Source organism: Physcomitrium patens, chromosome 13 (genome assembly GCF_059467195.1).
Source record: "Physcomitrium patens ecotype Gransden chromosome 13, ASM5946719v1, whole genome shotgun sequence".
Lineage (NCBI taxonomy): Eukaryota > Viridiplantae > Streptophyta > Bryopsida > Funariales > Funariaceae > Physcomitrium > Physcomitrium patens.
This window is the reverse complement of record NC_143422.1, coordinates 11,348,734-11,358,555: the sequence shown is the minus strand read 5'-3', so window position 1 is coordinate 11,358,555 and position 9,822 is coordinate 11,348,734. Positions and strand designations below refer to the sequence as shown.

Sequence of the window (9,822 nt, the reverse complement as noted above, 5' to 3'; positions counted from 1 at the left end):
TTTAAAAATTTTATTCAAAATTGTTTAGGAATTTTTAGAGCAATTTTCAAGACTTTGATAAAAATGAGTCTTATTAATTCAAGAAGCTGTTATGAAGAAATGGAATAAGCTTTAAAAGCCATACAAAATTCTTAGACTTAAACAACCTTCTATTATTTGGAAAGTTATTCTAGTTCACAAGTGAATTAATTAAATAAGTTTAATAAGTTATAGTTCTTATTTAAATTCTAATTAAATCACTCTTCAATCTTATTAAAACACCTAAGTCCTTAAGCAACACTTCTATTATTAATTCACCTACAATAGCAAATTACTCACAAGTGAATGCCAAAGAAATTCCTTCTCTTAACACTTACTTTAATTTTTTGTTTGTTTATTTTATTTTCTTTTATTTTATTCAATTAAAATTCATCCGTTGACGAAAATCATCCAAGAATAAGCTATCATCCATAAATAACTTATCATCCATGATTAGAGTTCATCCATGCCAAATACTTCATCTTCGGTTTTAACATTCATCTAATTCATTAATTTTTTCATCCATACACATTTCATCCGATTTAACCTAATTCAAACCTATCCTGCGCTCATCTAGCTTCTAACCTCGTCCACAGTTAGAATTATCCAGTCTTACTTTTATGTAAGCATGCCTCTTGTGGTTGCTCCTAGCTTGAAATCTTTGTTACTTTCGATGCTTTCCTCTCGTAGTAGTCCGGCTCTGCAATAACGCAATCCCCTTGAGCCTATAAACCTCCAAGGATCCAACTAAACGCCTTGCCAGTATAGTATCAGGACCACTACTTCGTAGCTTTGATCCTCCCTTCATGCAAAGGTGACACATCCCAATATCGCAACAACGTGCGTGCGAGGAAGCGTTTGACAGCTCTAATTCCCTTGGAATTGAGCCTTATTGTGGCTCCGCTGGGAGCTCACCGAATCTTGGATAATCAGCTGCCCAATAATATCGAGTTGAAGAAGACAAGTCTCAACTGCACAAGCAGCCAAATGCAACCTCTAGATCTCAATGACGAGGCCACCACTATGTCCAGAATCCTTCATACTTCACCTAATGCCAAGGATTTCTTGTCTACATCGCAAGCACAACACTTGTACTAAAACTTCAATTTGCTCGGCAGCGCCGATACTGAAGGCTCCTCTGCGCTTCCACTAGGCTGCAAGAAGAAGGTTGTGAATGTTGATAAACAGTAACAGGATCTTCTCGTCAAATTCCACTATCGATGGAAATAAGTCGCAATCATGGATTGTCAACGCTTCTGATTATCCACTGATGGAAGAAACCACACTTTATCTCCAGCAGTCGTAACAACACCCTTACTGCTCACAAAACATAATGCCTTGCTTGCATCCGCGCTATTCATAATTAAAGATATTTCATCAAGCCCAATGGCTACTTTTAGCCAGAGTGATAGTCTTCTATTTGTCCTTGAAATTTTCACTCCTACCTGTGGATTACAATTCCCTCGCGAATGCAAGAGGCTAAACTCAAAGTCCAACCAAAACCAGAAACTTATTATTACAATGCTAACTGACTCCTACAAGTCTTCACAAGAAGAACGCCGAATGTCAAGAAGGGAACCAACAGGAAAACGACGAAACTAGATCACAGAACCAAGTCCACAACTAGAGATTAGAGGGAAGAAAATTGTTGCACGCAACTAGAGTTTGCCAATTGAAGAGAAGCTAGGAAAAACACAATAACACCGTTGTTTGCGACAGGAACCAAAGCGCGAAGGAACGGAGCACGGACTGTCAACAACCTCGCCAACGTCGAGCAGCACAACACCACCAATTTGAACAGTCGTTGGCACCACCGATAAAGCATAGTAGTACTTGTTTGCTGCTACCGAATGCTCTAGTAGTCTCAGTCATTGGCTGCAGCTTCGTTGACGACGACTTGAGTAAGATCAAGAAGATACACACAAAAAAAAAAAAAAAAAAGCAAAGAACGGCGTTGGGTACTTCTCCACACACCGTACAAGAGAATCCTCGCTCCAACCACAACAGCTTCTTTGCCACTCTAGAGCACCGTCGATTTCAGCATCGCAATGCAATCCACCACCACACCGCACAGCTCGTACACGGAAAAGACAACTGCCGACCGCGTCCGCCACTGCATTGTGACTAATTGAAACTCAACAATCAACACCACCTCGAACAACATTGTAGCTTCGCCGCACCGCCAACTTCAGCTTCCACCCTTCCACCACACATATTCTTCTTTGTCAGAAGAAAAAGGGAAAAAAAAAACAAAACAAAACAAAACAAAAAAAAAAACAACAACAACAACAACAACAACAAACCACACCTTGATCTCTCACCACAGCACCGCCATAATCGAACGCTTTACACAAAAAAATCAGAACTCAGAGAGAGACGAAGTCCAGGGTGGCCCGGATTCCTATCAACAAGGAGATTGCCGCCATTCAGGGACAGCCTCTTCCGCTTATCATCATCTTCTCCTCTCCTTCTGTTTGTTCTTTATCTTTTTCTCTTCTTCTTTTCCTTTTGTTTATTTATTTTTTATATTTTTATCTTTTCTTTTTTCTTCTCTTCTTCTTTTTTTTCTTTCTCTCTCCTTCTCTTCCATTTTTTTTCCCCTACTCTTTTGATTTGTTCCTTCTAACTTATAATATATATATATATATATATATATATTTTTCTTTTGAATTGATTTGAATCAATCATTCTTTCTTAGCTTCCTATCTTAATTAAGAATCCACAATAATAAGAGCTACTTCCATTGGACCATCATCTAATATTAACTAACTCAAAGAAAACTATTCATCTTTGAATTTTGTCTCAATAATTTCTACCTTAGGTTGCATATCTGCTACTTGCAATCTTTTTTCTATTTACCTAAGAATTCTTTTTCTAACTCACAAAATTTGTGATTTAAAGCACAATGAATTTTTTTTTTATATACTAAATACCTAAGGGAGACAATTCAGTGACTCACAATGGCAAAGCATTATATAAGCCTCCCTTGAATGGGTGCAAGGTAATTCCTTGCAATATAAATTTTATATTATTTTTTATTTATTTTTGGACACTCTAAGGTATTTTTTGTGTCTATACAATAGAATTTTGGTCAAGCTTGATAGTCAATTTTGGAGGTTGTTTTTAAGGACTGGCAATGAGCAGTACATTGTAATTCTAACACAATTTTTTAGTAAAACAATGGTCTAAATGTTTGATAGTAGACATAGTTGGTGCAATTTCTCTAAATGTTTGATATTGTATTGTTTCAATTCTCAACACCATATGGGTTGTAGTACCTTAGATGTAGGTAGGTTTTGGAATAAACAAAAACCACAAAAGAAAATAAATAGCCTGAGAGTCATCAAAATGTGATGATCTTTGGAATTGTCTAAAGTGGTTGTGGATACAGCGGAAAATTAAAAGCTAAGTCACCTAATTGGAAGAATGATGTGAAGAAAAGGAACTTACAAAATTGAGTAGAACACATTATTAATCAAAATCTAAAATTCTTGATTATAATAGTAATCTTAACTTTGAAATTATTTAAATCACATGATTAACGTAAATAAATAATAATAATAATAATAATAATAATACAAAACTAAAAGCAAAGAGCATTGATAACTATAAACTAAACGTTTAATAACACCATCACCAACAATACCATTAAAGCATCAAAGTGCACATGCAAGTAGGAAGCAAAAGCGAGAGGAAAGAAAATAAAGAAGGAAAAAAAAACAAAACAAAACAAAACAAATCAAAAAACAAACAAACAGAAATTTAGTCTGCACCACTGCCAGTAATGCTTTGATAAGTAAAACATTCTTTAGTTATATTGTTTGATTTGGAGCAAGTTGCAGAATGGGGAGCTTGCTTTGCCACTGTTTGCAAGTAGTGCAGAACACCCACAACGCCATAAGCTCCTATTTTCGGTCCCCATGTTTTGAAACCTTGCAGCTGTGTTTCTCATCAGAATAGAACTTCTAAGGCACCTCCTATCTCCCCTAAAAAACAACCCATGAGCCTGCAAAGCATCCTGAAGTTGGTGGGAGTCAGTTCGTTTCTAATCTCAAAGTCGTTCGGAGCGTTCCTCCAAGAGATTGTTCCTCCAAGCGGAACATCTTGTGTGCTCAATCTCTCCGAGCCGGTCAATGTCAACTGTGTTTTGTACAGTATCTATAGGACGATTACTATAATGTCAGAGTCCGTAAGTCGACGCGCGTGTGCGGCAAATCTGCAGTGGGCGCATCGGAACCTGCGATGGCAGAAGAAAGGGCAGCAAACGCGTCCCGAAACGAGGTGCATTGGAGTCATCGCGTACCTCCAAGAGGAGTTCGTGATGTATGCGTTACGCGGCGAGTACGCAGCGCTTTTCACCAAAGTTGCCCTCCCGCCTCCATCGCTGTCTAGTTTCATTGAGAGATTCGCATTGTCAGCTCCGCCAAGATGAATTGGTGCATCGTTTGTTAAACAGATTAATTTCATTATTCACGCCTTCCAGCGCCATGGAGAACTTCCGTGACCCCTGACCGTATTATTATCTCGGCTTCCTTGATGAGGTGAGCTCGATGATGAAAACGGGTTTAGAATACTTGCGATTTAGGTTTTTCAACTAGTCAGGAGATATTGTTTCCAAGCGGATGATTCTCGGTGCTGATGGTGTTGGTGTGCACATAAGTTGCAGTTATTTATCCCGGGAGTCAAGAGGGAACCCAAGTTCATCGAGAATGAAATGAAAGCCAAGCCATCCGGCTCAGCTACGACGAAGTAACCGGAGAAGCCTATGGAAGTTAAATCGAAGACACAAACCATTGAGCTGAACATAAAATTGTGCTGCGGCAACTGTGTGCAGAACGTGAGAAAGGCTCTCGACGATGTCAAAGGTCTGTCCTCCTCACTAATTTCCCTCCGGAATTTCACACGCTGGCCATTGCGCTCGTTCTTTCTGCTTCGAGGATTCGGTTCTCTGCCAGGTCTGCACTTTTTGGTATGTTGACAGGGTTGCGGTTGCTGATTCAGGGGCGGAGAAGGTGGGTTGCGAACAGGGTTGCGAGAAGGTGGGTTGCGAACAAGGTGTATGTAACGTGCAGCGCGCAGCCGGAAATCATTTGAAGAAACTGCAAAAGGTGGACAGGCGCGCCACTCTTGTGAAGAAGAAGCAACAAAACTGAAACCACAACCATAGCCATCATCTTCCATCACACTCTACACGGTCCCACACAAGTTCTCAAAGGCTTTTGGCTATGTAGCCTTGGCAGCTATCTTCCAACATGCAACAGACCTCACTTGCCGACCGAAAACGAGCTCCGCTCAACCATGCAGGGCTTCGTTTCGCAGGGGGGGGGACGGGGGGCAAGAGAAGATCCGCCCGCTGTCAACTTGCCTCCCCAAGTCGTGGCGATCTCCTGCACTTCTAAGGCCGCATTCTCCTCCGAAAAATACACCGTGTGATAACTAAAACAGCGCAGACTCATGAGAAGCTCTCCGGTGACGGCAGTTAAGCCTCACGACGCCTCACTGTACGGACATCCTGTATGCTATATCTCTATATATTTATGTTTATATATATATATATATATAGGAATAGCGAGTGAGAGATAGATGTAGATACTCCGACACGCATCAGCTGCGATGGATTCCTCCAGAGCGTGGAGACACCAGTGAGAATGTCGACTGTGGAGCATTGGAGCTGCTGCCGGGTGACGGAAGATCGTCTTCAATGACTCCACCGCCAAATTCCGCGTCTAGAATTGCTATTTCCTGACGGTATGAAACCCGCAATCACACACCCTCATGGCCGTTCCCCGCATCGTCGCCACCCCCCCACAGTAGAAGAAGAGCCTGTGCTTCAGTTGACTCCAACTGTATAGTGACAACGTTGACAGCTTTATCAAAGAAGTTCTACCGATAGGGAACATGAAGGAATTTAAGAGCTTGAGAGTTCCAACGGAAGAGACTCTCATGAATTACCAGCACAGTAGTTTAATAAAAGCAAGATTAAGAATGCAAATATGAGGTAGGGGATAACTTAACTTAATGCTTAATTGGATAGAATCGATTACTTTTGAGGAAAAGAAGTAATGTTATCCTTAGTGTTAATAATTAATAAAGATATTATTAAGAAGATATATTACAAAGAAATGAGAATGTAATAGACTAATATAAAAGAAGAAAAGGAAGAATAAAATTTAGTGTAAAAAATCAATTTATAGAAACAAGTATAAATAAGGTTAGAAAAGATAGAAAAGTGTGAAAAGGCAAAGGAATTAGCCGCCCATGTGTTTAAAAGACAAAGTGGTTAAAACCACCTTTGATAGTTATAGATAGTTAGAAATAAATTAAAATGTGATTTACTATGTTTAATTAATATTAGAAAAAACTCACTATAAAGAAGCTATAAATAGCTTCATAGCTATGTTATTATTATCAAAAAGAACATAATAAAGAGATAAAATTGACATGCTTGCATATCATTTTATACACTTTTGGTCTAATATTGTATTTAAGAGTTGTAAGATGTAATGAAGAATTGAAGATTAGGTTAAAAAAGACAGACAAAATGAAATTGATGAAGATATAGATGTACAAAGACTGTATTAAAGTAGACAAAGACAAAGATGAAGATAATGAAGATATAGATGTGTAAAAAATAGATTGAAGAAAACAAGATAATATTAATAGATAAAATTGATAGATAAATTGAAGATAGTTTTAAGGTTGAATTGTTTAACCATAACAAAACCAAGAACTGTGGAGATTTTAGATAAGTACAGAGATAATTCCTATGTGGAAACATAGAAGGAATACTTGAGATTCTTGAGGTATAAGAATTTAGGTGTTTAGTAATTTGTCTTTAAATTTTTGGATCCCAATTTTCTATGATTTATAATTTTTATATATATATATATATATATATATATATAATCTTTGTAAAAAATTCTTTGATAGATGAATATATTTAGGTCTTTTTTATTTTTTATTTTTTTATTTTTTTATTAAATTAATTTTTATGCTCTTTTTATAATTTCTTTTTTATGTAAAGGTAATAATTATCATGTAAATTTGGTTGATATATATATATATATTTGTGTATTTAAATATTAAATTTAGAATTTTTAAATTTAAATTCTACTTTTTTGATAGTCTAAAAATATTAAAAATAATAGAATTTTTATATTAATATTCTATTTTTATATTTACACCATCTTAAATTTTAGCTTATTAAAGCTTTTATTGTCCTTTTTTTTTACCAATCTTTTCAATTATTAGATCATGTCATGTCTTAGACTATATTACTTACCTACCTGGGCTACAAAAATCCTAAATTACAAAAATAAAAATATAGATCTAATTTGAAATTAAAAATTAAAAAATATGGAAACATCTATATAATCTAAGTTTTTTACTACACCATTGGAATATCAAATATTAAAATAATAAAGTAAGATAACTCAACACTAAAAGAAAAATTTGTTAAAATATTTTAACATATTTTTATAATATTAAATCATAAAAACTAAATCTCATATAAAAAATAGACCTTTGAATAACTTGATTTTTTTGTAATATAAACACATACTATTCCAAACTAGATATTCTATGTATAATGCAAAAGAAGCCATTTCAAATTAATTATTTTGTGTTCAAAATATAAATAAGTCAAAAATAATAAAAAATAGCTTTATAAAAATAATAATCTTAAAAATATTAATATGTTATTTTAAATATCTAATAATTACTAAAATAAAAACATATTCAAATTTATAAGTAAACTATTAGAAATAAAAATATTAAATATAAAAGATAAGTCAATTTAAGACTTTAAAATAAATATGCCAAATTGATTTAAGGAATTAGTATATTTTAAACTCTAAATCTTTAATTCAAATAAATTATAATAAAAAAATTTATGTATAAATTTTACATTACTACTAGAACTTCTTTGATAATCTTTGAGATTCTTCGACTTGTTAATCATAGTTATAGCCAATAAAATCCAGTGATTATAGAAGATTTAGGTCCTTCTTTAATTTGGAAACATGCCTAACATCATCCAATGCCTTTATAGTTCTATGAAACATTTTAATGCACACAGTAAAGATTTCTACAATTTTAAATGACTAGTTATTTCTCATAAGCACAATCCCACTATTGTATGAAGCATAAATAAGGGCGAGTTTTTTGGCAATCCATATGGTATAAGCAACCAAAGTCAAGAATCCATCCATCTTAAAATCCATCATTTTTAGTAGTTATAATAAAGAAATTTTCAATTTTTTTATCAAAATCAAAAACTCTTACTTATTCAAAAGACTAACCTTTGTTTATATTTTATATTTTATTTTATTTTTATTTTTTTCTTCTTATACATCCTTTCATGATGTGCCAACTTTTTCCATTTAAAACAAATAATCTTGAATTTATTAAACTTAGATTTAGATTTTGATGTAAATTTACCTCTACTCTATTCTTTGTGCATGGTCCTATTTCTTTAAATAAAAGACATGTGATTGTGATGCTTTACAACTAGGTATCTTGTTTTCATCTTGTTAAATAAGAAAGTTGTTATAACTTCTTCTAATTCAATAGTATCTCTTCCATAGATAAGAATAGTGATTAGATGTTCAAACAAAAGAAGCAATAAAGTAATTAGCAATAAAGTTCTATCTTTTCTTTTATTTAGTAGATTTAATATATTGGTATTTTTTTTTATTTGCAAAATACACAATTGCTTCTTTAGGTACAATTATTTTTGTGAAGAACTTGATTATGGAAAAAAATTCTAATTTTGTCTATAACTTAGGTCCTGAGCTCTAGTTCATATCATTGTACAATGCCTTATCTACAAAACCTATGCAAATTGTGCTCACAACTCCCAAATTCATCTCCTCCCGTTCTTTATTAATCTTTTCTAAAGTTTTCTTCTGTAATATCATATACAATCTTTGTTGCACATGCAATTCTATCACCTTTCATAATCCTTGTTGCAGAATCAATTATTTCACCTTCACATGTCACAAAGATTTGATACTACTTGATGAAACTAATTACAAATATGCATTCAATCGAGAAGACACAGAATAAGAAGTTTGATTTTGTCAAGAGTCTTCAAATATTGCACAACACCTTTGTAGGATCATATGTATAGAACTGCTGAAGTGATCACAACTAGAGGCCTGACCAAGTTTTAAATAGTTTGTGGAATTACAATTATTCATCATAGTTGGAGTTGCCGATCAACATTGCAAGAATCAAGAGATCCGTAATGCTCTTTCTAGTTGTGGAAGTGGTGCTGATGCTGGTGACCTAAGCTACCGTCAGGAGTTCCAATGACGGTGATGAGCAGAAGGGACATGAGAGCAAGAAGGCTGAGCCAGCAATGACAACACCAAAAAATAGAACTCTTGACTTAATTCTACACATATCCGATTCAATCTTTTTATTTTTTGCACTCACTGCAACACATAATATAAGATATTGTATTAACAATGGCAAGGGCAACTCAAATAGAAAGTATAAGTCACAAAAGCAATCTTCTAAGTATGCTCAATTATGTCGTAGATTGTTAAATTTCTGTCGACAATTGATACTAACAACATTTTCTCTCTTTTTCAGATTTTTCTTTAAGATAGCATCCATGACAATTACTCACTAAGTACCTGACTGTTGAAATCATCAATTTCAAGAAATTAAATTTGTCATGATTTGATACAACTAGCAATCAACTTGCAAAACATGGGAATTGGTCCAACCTAGAACAATCTGTTGTATGACATATCAAGCATACATGGAAGGAATCCATCAAGTTCTAATTGTGCCGCA

General features: G+C 34.5%; 2 long non-coding RNA genes across 2 annotated transcripts; one reads left to right on the top strand and one right to left on the bottom strand.

The window, feature by feature from the left end:
• Positions 1-501: 501 nt before the first annotated feature.
• Positions 502-2,440, bottom strand: LOC112290183 (uncharacterized). The gene is made up of 3 exons (XR_002972073.3): positions 2,327-2,440; positions 1,993-2,218; positions 502-1,893 (listed from the first exon to the last, which is right to left on the bottom strand). It is a non-coding gene; the product is annotated as an uncharacterized LOC112290183 (long non-coding RNA).
• A 1,976-nt stretch (positions 2,441-4,416) lies between these two features.
• LOC149987951 (uncharacterized) lies at positions 4,417-6,130 on the top strand. The gene is made up of 3 exons (XR_016505924.1): positions 4,417-4,559; positions 4,685-4,883; positions 5,020-6,130. It is a non-coding gene; the product is annotated as an uncharacterized LOC149987951 (long non-coding RNA).
• The last annotated feature ends 3,692 nt before the right edge of the window (positions 6,131-9,822 follow it).